Here is a 10,455-nt window from a genome sequence, read left to right as displayed (position 1 = left end):
TTCAATCCCATCAAGGTGGCATGTACCAATGCCATCTCACTAGTCCAAGTGATCAATTTCAGTTCACAATTGATCCTAATGAAAGGACTAAGAGTCAAAGGGATCACATAAACAAGTCTAGTACCTGCTAATACTAACTGATAGAATAAATAAAGGGGAGAGCGATCCAACATGGGAAGCGAGATACACAGCAGACTCATAGAATGGCAGATGTCCTAAATAGCACTCTGGCCTCAGAATCAGCCCTAAAGGCATTCGGATCCGGCTGAAAAGCCCATGAGAGTATTTCAGGCATGGAAAGCCAAGACACTCTGGCAAAAAAAAAAAAAAAAAAAAAAAACCTAAATGAAAGATCTCTGTGAGTGAGATCCCAGTGGAAAGAACAGGTCTTCAAAGAAGGAGGTACCTTTCTCTGAAGGGAGGAGAGAACCTCCACTTTGACTATGACCTTGTCTAAAGATAAGAGTCGGAGAACTCAAAAGGCTTCCATAGCCTTGGAAACTCATGACTGGAGCATAGGGAGATTACTGATGCCATAAACAGGAGTGTCATTTTGTAAAGTCAACAACAGGAGTCACTGTGCACTTACTCCTCATGTAGGGTCTCTGCCCTTAGTGTGCTGTACATTGAGATTTAATGCTATAACGAGTACTCAAACAGTATATTTCACTTTGTGTTTCTATGGGGGTGCAAACTGTTGAAATCTTTACTTAATGTATACCAAACTGATTTTCTGTATATATAGAAAATTGAAAATGAATCTTGATGTGAATGGAAGGGGAGAGAGAGCGGGAAAGGGGAGGGTTGCGGGTGGGAGGGAAGTCATTGGGGGGGGGGAGCCAATGTAGTCCATAAGCTGCACTTTGGAAATCTATATTCATTAAATAAAAGTTTAAAAAAAAAAGAGTTATCACTGAGATTAAAGATACATATAAAACGCAAAGCACAGTGCTTGGGATATAGTGAGAACTCAGTTAATAACAGTAATAGCCTAGAAGTAGCAGATACAGCTGTAGTTGTTGGAACTTAGAGTTAACAGCAAGGGGTCAGCACTGTGGTGGAGCTGGTAAAGCTGCCACCTGCAATGCCAGCATCCCATATGGGCGCTGATTTGGGTCCCTGCTGTTCCACTTCTGATCCAGCTCCCTGCAAAAGGTCTGGAAAAAGCCCTGTACAATGCCCCAAGTGCTTGGACCCCTGCACCCATATGGCAGATCTGGGTGAAGCTCCTGGCCCCTGGCTTTGGCCTGGCCTACTCCTGGCCCTTGTGGCCATCTGGGGAGTGAACCAGCTGATGGAACAGCTCTCTTCCTTTCATGCTTTCTCTGACTCTCTCTCCGTAACTCTTTCAAATAGATAAATAAGTCTTTAAAAAATAATTCACAGCAAGAATATAAATTACTATGATATGGATTAAAGTAAGTTTTTATAAAGCAGCCTAAAAAAACCTGTCTTACTTAAAACCAAGGTGAAGAAACATTTTATAATGTTCAATTCAGAAAAAACAAAGCCACTTAAGACCAAATTTTAAAAATTTTATTATGAAATTGGGTTTTGCCTATAGGAAAGAATGTGTAGTTTTTCAAATTAGAAAAGATTTTTATTAGCAGGAACTCACTGAGACTATTAACAGGGTTTTTGATACTGAAAGTTTAATACCTGCCGATATTTAAAAAGAAGCAAAATAGAGGCAACTCTCAGTCTTCATCCCTTCGTGTGCACAGAGCTGCAGTGTTGATAAATTCGTTCACAGGTTATATCTCAGGGTCACACCCACTTTACATATAGAAAAACTGGCACTCAAGCAAGATTGGTTGCCCAAAGTTGCATAATAAATTGATAGCAAAGTGGGAACTATAGTTAGCTTATTTTGCTTATGGAAACACTTGCTGAGTGTATGCCAATACTGAGAGTGTAGAAATAAACACAACTCCTACCCGTTCCTCTTACCAGCACTGCACACTCCCCGAGTGTTCCTCTCCAAGGACTGTAACTTTCCTTTCTGCTTGGACCAAGAAAAGAATGATGAGCTTGGGGTGTGTTTTCAGACATTGGTTAAGACACCTATGGCCCACATCTGAGTGCCTGGGTTGGATGCCGCACTCCCACTCCTGACTCCAGCTTCCTTTTTTTTTTTTTTTTTTTTTTTTGACAGGCAGAGTGGACAGTGAGAGAGAGAGAGACAGAGAGAAAGGTCTTCCTTTTGCCGTTGGTTCACCCTCCAATGGCCGCCGCGGCTGGCGCGCTGTGGCCGGCGCACTGCGCTGATCCGATAGCAGGAGCCAGGTGCCTCCTGGTCTCCCATGGGGTGCAGGGGCCATCCTCCACTGCACTCCCTGGCCACAGCAGAGAGCTGGCCTGGAAGAGGGGCAACCGGGACAGAATCCGGCGCCCCGACCGGGACTAGAACCCGGTGTGCCGGCGCCGCAAGGCGGAGGATTAGCCTAGTGAGCCGCGGCGCCGGCCTCCAGCTTCCTTTACTGCAAACCCTGGGAAGCAGCAGTGATGGCTGGGGTGACAGGGCTCCTGCCCCCCGTGTGGGAAACCTGGATTGGGCTTCCAGTTTTCAGTTTCACCCAGCCCTACAGCCTCAGCCATTGTGGGGCGTTTGGGAAATGAGCTAGTAGATGGAAATTCTCTCTATATATATCTGCCTTCTCTCTGTCGCTCCGCCTATCAAATAAGTAAATAAATAGAAACTTTAAGAAGAATGGAAGAAAGGTGAGCTGTGCAGAACCTGTGTCCCAAGCATGCCAATTACAAGGCATTCAGTAAGAAGCGTCTTGGGTGGGGGCTCCAGGTGCCCTCTCCCTTGACCCATGCACAAGCGTCCCAGAAGATCCTGGCTCCAGAGAGATTTTGTCCTACACCAAGGCAGAGTGGCACCGGGATTCCTCCCAAAGTCTGCTCCACTCTTTCATGTGTGGGTATTCTGTTTGCTAACTGCATATAGCTGTAGTTGTCGGAACTTAGAATAAACAGTGCCCACTGACACTTCAGCTGTCAATCTGGTACTTCTCAAAGCACCAGAAGTTAATGTATCTTATTTTCTAAAATCCAGTGACATTTTATGGCTGTTGTGCTCCTATAAAAAGTTTTGTAAATGTTTTAAAAGTTTTTTTTTTAAAAGGACCTTTGCATTCCAGTTCTTAAAACTTGCAGCACAAAGTTGAAACAACACACAGACAACACACCTAGGATACATGTTTCAGCTTTTCTAGGAGCAGGAAATGTGCTTTACCTTTTTTCCCCTTTTGCAGTGTTCACAGTATTTTAAGAACAGAGTCCAGGATTAAATAAAACAAGGTTTTGGGGTTTTAATGATTCAGATCAGAAACAGGTTTTATGACTTTTCCCCAAAGCATAATATATACTGGGTTTCTCTTCCAATATCCAAATGGCTAATAGCTTTGTTGAACTGCTTTCTCTTCCCCAAAAAGGGGGATTCCAATTAACTCACGCACTTGGATTCAACCTGTAAGTAAGTTAAGGATTGGGGGTTGTGCTACAGTCACTCTTAGTTTGTCTAATGTCCTTTGTTAGCCTCATGAAAACTCCTATGGATATGCATCTTAATAGATTTCAGCTCTGTTCTGTTTGCACATTCCTGCTTGTCCTGAGGGAGTAGTATAGTTCAGGCATTGTTGGCCTGGCACGCAGCTGGAAAAAGAATGCGCGGTTTATGGGAGTAGGGGCCTCTCTGCTTACTGCAGCTGCCAGAAATGTGTATCTTGCAACTCCTGGGTTTGTGTTATAAATAGAGCCATGCACCTTGATGGTTGTGAGTCCAGCGAAATTGGCTGTAGTTGTGTATAATATATGTTGTCATGGGGGAAGTAGTGTACCCATATTCTAGAGTATCTTCTACCCTCTTCTTTCTCACATTCTTTTTTTTTACAGATTTATTTTATTTATTTGAAAGACAGAGTTACAGAGAGAGGTAGAGACAGAAAGAGAGGTCTTCTGTCTGATGGTTCACTCCCCAGATGGCTGCAATGGCTGGAGCTGTGCTGATCCAAAGCCAGGAGCCAGGAGCTTCTTCCAGATCTCCCACATGGGTACAGGGGCCCAAGGACTTGGGCCTTCCTCCACTGCTTTCCCAGGCCACAGCACAGAGCTGGATCAGAAGAGGAGCAGCTGGGACCAGAACCAGTGCCCATATGGGACGCCAGCGCTTCAGGCCAGGGTGTTAACCCGGTGCACCACAGTGCCGGGCTCTCTCTCATTCTTTTTAAATGGCTTGACATTGGTTCTTGAAGAGAATTATTTGTCTGGGTGAAGAGAGCACATTTGAGGCATCCTCCTAACATGTCTATCAGATGGTTTATTGTCATGTTAACGGACAGTGGCTAGACCCCTGGTACAGTTGCCCATGGGATGCATGAATTTCAAGAGGAGAGGTTAAGAGACAGATTCAAGGTTACTCAGCTGGTAAATGTCGCTACAACCAATCCTTTAACTTCTTTCTTTCCTCTAAGCCTCTCAATTTATTGCTGGCAGTGTTTCCTTTCTTACTCAGCGTAGAGGCTGGCTGCGTCATTTCGCCGTCTACCTCACTCAATCATTCCCCATCCCTCAACGGGCCCGTTTTCTCCTGCACAACATGCTGTTTGTCCTGCTGCCCTACTGCCTCTCCCCACTCCACACGCTCTTCCTGGGCCGGTACATGCACCCTCATGGCTTCACCTCACAGAGGTTTGCTGGCATGTGTAGCTTCTATCCGCAGCCCAGCCTTCTGTCCTGAGTCTCCCTCCATTTTGTCAGCACTCACTGACATGGCCCAGAACAAAATCACCTGCTCCACGCTGGGATTTGAATACCTATCTCCCTAAGGTCATTAGAGGGAGAACACACACACATATACACACACATGCAAAATCAAAAGCCAAGAACATGAAGTTCTTTGCCTCTTTCTCTCATCCGAATCTAATTAGAGCCTCGTGCATTGAAAGTTTCAGGCTGCCACCGTCCTGCTTTCATGTGTAACTTATAATCTAAGTCATTGTGGAAGTGCAGGGTTTCAGGACAGGACATGTTCATTCACTTATTAGGCATCATTAATGATGCCAGATAGGGCCTGGGATAAGAAGAGTTATTTAGATAAATAATGCCTGGGTGTGCTGGATTTTTTATACATACATGTGCTGGGATATTTTTTAAATGCCCTGTATAACCAGTCTCCCAGGAACATGGACACTCCTAAGCTTCGGTTCACTGGCTTCCATTCCACCCAGTATCTCATTTGTATTTAAAGCAAGAATGTATTCTTTTTGAAAAGGGGGCCACAAACTGGATCATTGATTTCCTTTGGAGCAGATATAAAAGAAACAGCATATGGAATAGGAAACATACCATACGCTTCAGCCAGGAAAGAGCTACAGGATTAGGTGTGACGAAACCTTGCCCGAAGCACTGAGCTGCTGGAGAAGGCTTCAGGTTGTAGGGCAGGTTCCTTGGTGTGCCTTGGCTCTGACCACGATCACTGCTTAGACTTCTCTGGGTTGGGATCCAAGGGTTTTTAAACTTGCCTCGCCCTCGCCTCTGCGATTAACTCGGCTTGCATTCTCCCTAAGGAGGAACATGACCATTTGGATTTTCCTTCGGCCACAAAGGTTGTCAAGAAGCAAAGGCGCACCTGCTGAAGTTTGGCTTTCCATCAGGAATACGCTAAAGTGGAAAAAGCAGCAAGCCTGGAGTGTGTGTACGTTTCTAGGAGTTGTATGCTCTGAACTGGGTCAGTTCATTGGCCCAGCTTCTGTTTTCTGTTCTCATGCATCATGACAAAGTCCTCACGGATCTCTAACGCTCTGGAAATTCACTGCTTTGTGATAAGAATGTATTCCCGGCACCACAAGACCAGCAATCTAATTTTAAGATCTCTGTTGTTCTAGGATAATTCCTGTATTTTCTTTTTCTAAAAACAGTCCTGAACTTTGAAGTACTTTTATTACTTATTGGATTTAGAAAGTTGATTGAAAGGCTACAGTTACAGCATTTTAGACTGAGAGCTGTTAGCAAGCGGGGCCCCTTATACAGCATAATGGTGTACTTAAAACTAGAGTGTGGTCTTGAGGATTTTTGAACCTTCAGAGAGAGAATGGGAGTTGTAAGGCACAGAGGATGGAGGGAGCTTTTGCTGAGACAGAGACGACAGGGAGAAACTGGCTGGCGAAGAGGGTGGAGTTTGGGTGGATTGCATCAAGTCCGAACACGCTCCTCTCCCGCTCAGAACTCAAGTGGCTCCCGTGGCACTACATGTAAAAGCGAAGTCCTTGCCACTGCCCACTGGACCCTCTACCACCTGGCCCCACTGCCTCCAGAAACAAGCCTCTGGCCAGGATCTCTCTACTCCACATGCTCTCGCCTTCTTGTTTGGGGATGGCACCCGAACACTCCTGCCTCAGGCCTCTTACCCTTGCTGCTTCCTCATTCTGGGTCCTCCCTGGCCACGGCTCACTGCCGCACTCTGTTGGGTCCCTGCTCAAAAGCTAGTTTACCAAAGAGCCCTTTCCTGACTACCACAAAGGAAGCACCACACCTTCCTCCTCTCTCGGCCCCTGCCAGCCCTCTCTCTCCTTTACCTATCTGCACTTTTCTTTCACCCTTGTAAGCACCTGCTCTCTAAGTGTTATACAGTGTTCTATAAGCCTCCTTCTGTAAGTTTCAGAAGATGAAGGTGGGAGGCTTATGCTTCATTATTCCTGTATCCCCAGCACCAAGAATTGACTCATGGAGGTGCTCAATAAGCGGTCACCAAATGGATAGACAATAAAACCAGTTCAGGACATGCAGAATTGGGCTTGGGTCAGTTACACCTATGTGGAACCACACACAAGCAGTTTAAGTCCCGGTGCCTCCAAGAGGGCAGAGCTCCACACTGGTTATCATCAGTCCACGGTGTGACAGGGGTGAGGTCACGAGGGGAGGGGTGAGGAGGGGGGAGGCCAAAAGGCCGAGGATGCATCCTTGGGAGCACCAGCCTTGAGGGGCAGGTGGAAGAACCGGATTCCTGGAGGAGACTTAGGAGTGGCAGGAAAGCACAAATAGATACAATCAGGGCAAGTGCTATCCCGAAAGCCAATTGCAGTCAGTGAGAGAATGACAATGTCAAACGCTGCAGGGAGAGACTGGCGCCCTGCATCAGTGGTCAGTGTTGTTGAGACGGGAGGATGACGGTGGAAGCTACAGGTGAAAGGAAGGAGTTAACTGAGGCAGCCACAGAAGCACATTTAAAGGAAACCAGCAGATTAAATTTGTCTATGGACAGATCTCCTAGGTGGAGGGAGGATTGAGAGCACAGAGGGAGAAAGCACAGTCCATGGGGGAATCGCCTTTAATAAAAAGATTTATTTGAAAATCAGAGCTACGCACACACACACACACAGAGAGAGAGAGAGAGAGAGAGAGAGGGAGAGAGAGAGAGAGAGGGAGAGAGAGAGGGAGAGAGATCGTCCATCTGCTGGTACACTCCTCACATGGCCTCAAAAGGCAGTAGCCAGGAGATTCACCTGAGTCGTGGACGTGGCTAGAAGGAACCCAAGCACTTGGGCCATCTGCCACGGCTTTTCCCAGGACATTAGCACGGAGCTGGATTGGAAGCGGAGCAGCTTTGACACAAACTGTGTCCACACGGGATGCAGACATCACAGGCGGCGGCTTTACCCGGCATGTCCCAACGTCAGCCCCAGAATCACCTTTTAAAAAAATGTATTTGGAAGGCAAATCCTCAGAGAGGAAGGGGAAGAGGGAGGGGGCGGGATAAAGGGAGAATTTGCTTGAGGCCTTGTGTCCAAGACAGGATCAAGCTGGAAATTGGGGACAGGATAATGCGTGGCTGGGTGGCGTTTGGGGGAGATGGGTCTGCCTAGGATGTCCCGAAGTGCCAAGATAAGGTGAGCCTTGTAGCACCACCGGTGTTTCCTGTCAATGCTAATGTGCGCAGGGCTCACCTGGGGATCCTGAGGCTCCAGCTGAAATGCAGATTCTGCTTCCGAGGGCCTAGGGCAGGTGGTGAGTCTGCAGGGCCTACAAGCTCCCAGGTGATGCTGATGCTGCTTAAGGGTTTTGTTTTGTTTTGTTTTGTTTTGTTGCCATTTTCCCCAGCTGCACTCTGCAGCCTGGGTCAGGTGGAGCTGGCTTGAATGTGCCAGGTGGGTTCTATAGAAGGAAATGGGGAAAGGGGAGGTGAGGGGGTTGAAAAGAGCAGCCGAAGGAAGCCGGGCCTGTAGGCGTCATGGGGGAAGATGGGAGCAGGCTCTGCGATGGGCTGAAGCTGCAGCAGTCACAGAACTGAACGTACGTGCAGTGTCAGGTATGCTCCACAAGACGGGCCAGAGGCCACTGGTATAGCTTTTAATGATGGAGTTAGAGATTGGTATGCACAGAACAGCAAAGGAAATATACCACCCACAGTCACTTCACATTCTCCCTAAACATACAAGGTAACCTGAGTCTGTTAAAATTTTTCCTATGCTCTCACTGTATCATTAAATGCCTCCTTTTTTGCCCTCAACTTAAATTTTCTACTGTGCAGAGATTATTTTTAAAAGATTTATTTATTGAATTAAAATGCAGAGTTATAGAGAGAGGGAGATCTGTATCCACTGGTTCATTCCCCAAAGGGCAGCAATGGCCTGGGGTCTGGGCCAGGCTTGAGCCAGGAATTTGGTCTGAGTATTGCATGAGGGTGGCAGGGGCTCAAGCACTTGGGCTATCTTCCACCGCTTTCCCAAACTCATTAGGAGGGGACTGAATTGGAAGTGGAGCAGTTGAGACTTGAACTGGTTGTTCATGCGGGATGCTGGCGTCACATCAAAGGCAGCAGCTTAATCCGCTGCCACAATGCTGACCCTTAGGCCGGGATTTTACTTTGGGGTTAATATTTTTACAGTCATAAATTTCAAGGAGTGTGGCTGATGAACATATTTAAAATGCTTTTCTTCTGGACAAGTATTTTGCTTCTCAATATAATCATTTATCAGGAAAAAATGTTACTATTATCCTCAGTGAAACAGTATAATACCACTATTTCAGTTTATTTTCCTTTTTAAAGATTTTTTAAAGATTTATTTATTTATCTAAAGGCAGAGTTAGAGAAAGACTTCCATCTACTGGTTCACTCCCCAAATGGCCGCAATGGCTGGAGCTGGGCCGATCTGAAGCCAGGTGCTAAGGGCCTCCTCCAGATCTCCCACGTGGGTGCAGGGGCCCAAGAACTTGGACCATCTTCTTCTGCTTTCCCAGGTCACAGTAGAGAGCTGGATCAGAAGTGGAGCAGCTGGGACTTGAACCAGTGCCCATATGGGATGCTGGCACCAAAGGCAGCAGCCTTATCTGCTACACCACAGCACCAGCCCCTAAATGATTTTTTTTTTATTTTGAGAGGTAGACAGAATAAGACCCCATTTACTAGTTCACTCCCCCAATGTTCTCAAGAGGCAGCTGGGAGCTAAGAGCTCAATCCAGGTCTCTCACATAGGTAGTAGGGACCCAGCCACAAGAGCCATCCACTTGTGGCCTTTCTGGGTGTACATTAGCAGGAAACTAGAATTGGGAGTGGAGCTTGGATTCAAACCAGGCACTCCAATATAGGGTGCAGGCATCCCATGCAATGTCTTCACTACTAGGTCGAACACCCCACCCCTCCAGAGCTTGTGAATAAGGTATCACCCAACATTCTTAGAAACAAAGCTGTTTTTATCAAAGACTGAAATAACGTGACAATCCCACAGTCTCAGCATTGTACCTACTCAATCATACTGTGCTAGTAACAAGAGTGTTTTACGTTGGAATGCACCACCGTTAAGGATCTTTATGAAGTGGTGCTGCCTGATGGGACCACAAAGAGGCACAAGGTGGACTGTCTTCTCCTGATCTATCCAGATGCCAAGGCATGCAAAACTCATGAAATAGCACCAGGCATGTGTTCACTAAGAACCAGAGTAAGTGAAATAATTATAACTACAGGCATCCTTAAAAAAAGGTAAATGCAAGTAATTCAAAGCCAAAGGAATGACTACATTTTTTCACTTTACAACCAATTGAAGGCATAATTTTCATTTTGTGTTCATTTTGATTCTATCTTGCATGTTATATCTATTCTCTAAAACCTGAAAGGTATAATATTAGTAATTAGTTAACACTAAACCAGAAAACTACTACTTACAATCACTTGTATTAAAATATTTTAGACAACACAGAAAGACATCAAGAATAGATAATAAACATACAAAAACTTTCATATGCAGAAGTCTTCGGCTTAGCAGGTACTCAGCAAATGTTTGTTGAATGAATAAATGATTTCTCATGTATTATTAAAGTCTTGATTTCCATATTTATAATATCCTTGGAGCCAAGGACAATGTTTTACACTTGTCTTCTTTTTCTTGTGCCCTTACAATGACAGCTTTGTAGTTAATGTTCAATGAATATTTGGGTGCTGCTTGATTTACTCGG

General features: G+C 45.8%; 1 protein-coding gene across 3 annotated transcripts in view; it reads left to right on the top strand.

Moving 5' to 3' along the window:
* The first annotated feature begins 8,178 nt into the window (after window positions 1–8,178).
* The window catches only part of TOP2B (DNA topoisomerase II beta), a 94,155-nt gene continuing 91,878 nt past the window's right edge, over window positions 8,179–10,455 (top strand). Inside the window, exon 1 of one of the 3 annotated variants that reach the window (XM_089332317.1) lies at window positions 8,179–8,295. The gene's annotated coding sequence lies outside the window, so the exon portion shown is untranslated. Of the gene's footprint in view, window positions 8,312–10,455 lie in introns of all 3 variants that reach the window. The other 2 variants (XM_089332319.1, XM_089332318.1) reach the window with 2 other exon arrangements.

The sequence above is a fragment of the Oryctolagus cuniculus genome, chromosome 4 (genome assembly GCF_051225735.1).
Source record: "Oryctolagus cuniculus isolate XC-2025 breed Fujian yellow rabbit chromosome 4, ASM5122573v1, whole genome shotgun sequence".
Taxonomy (NCBI): Eukaryota; Metazoa; Chordata; class Mammalia; order Lagomorpha; family Leporidae; genus Oryctolagus; species Oryctolagus cuniculus.
This window is presented reverse-complemented; position numbering and strand designations above follow the sequence as displayed.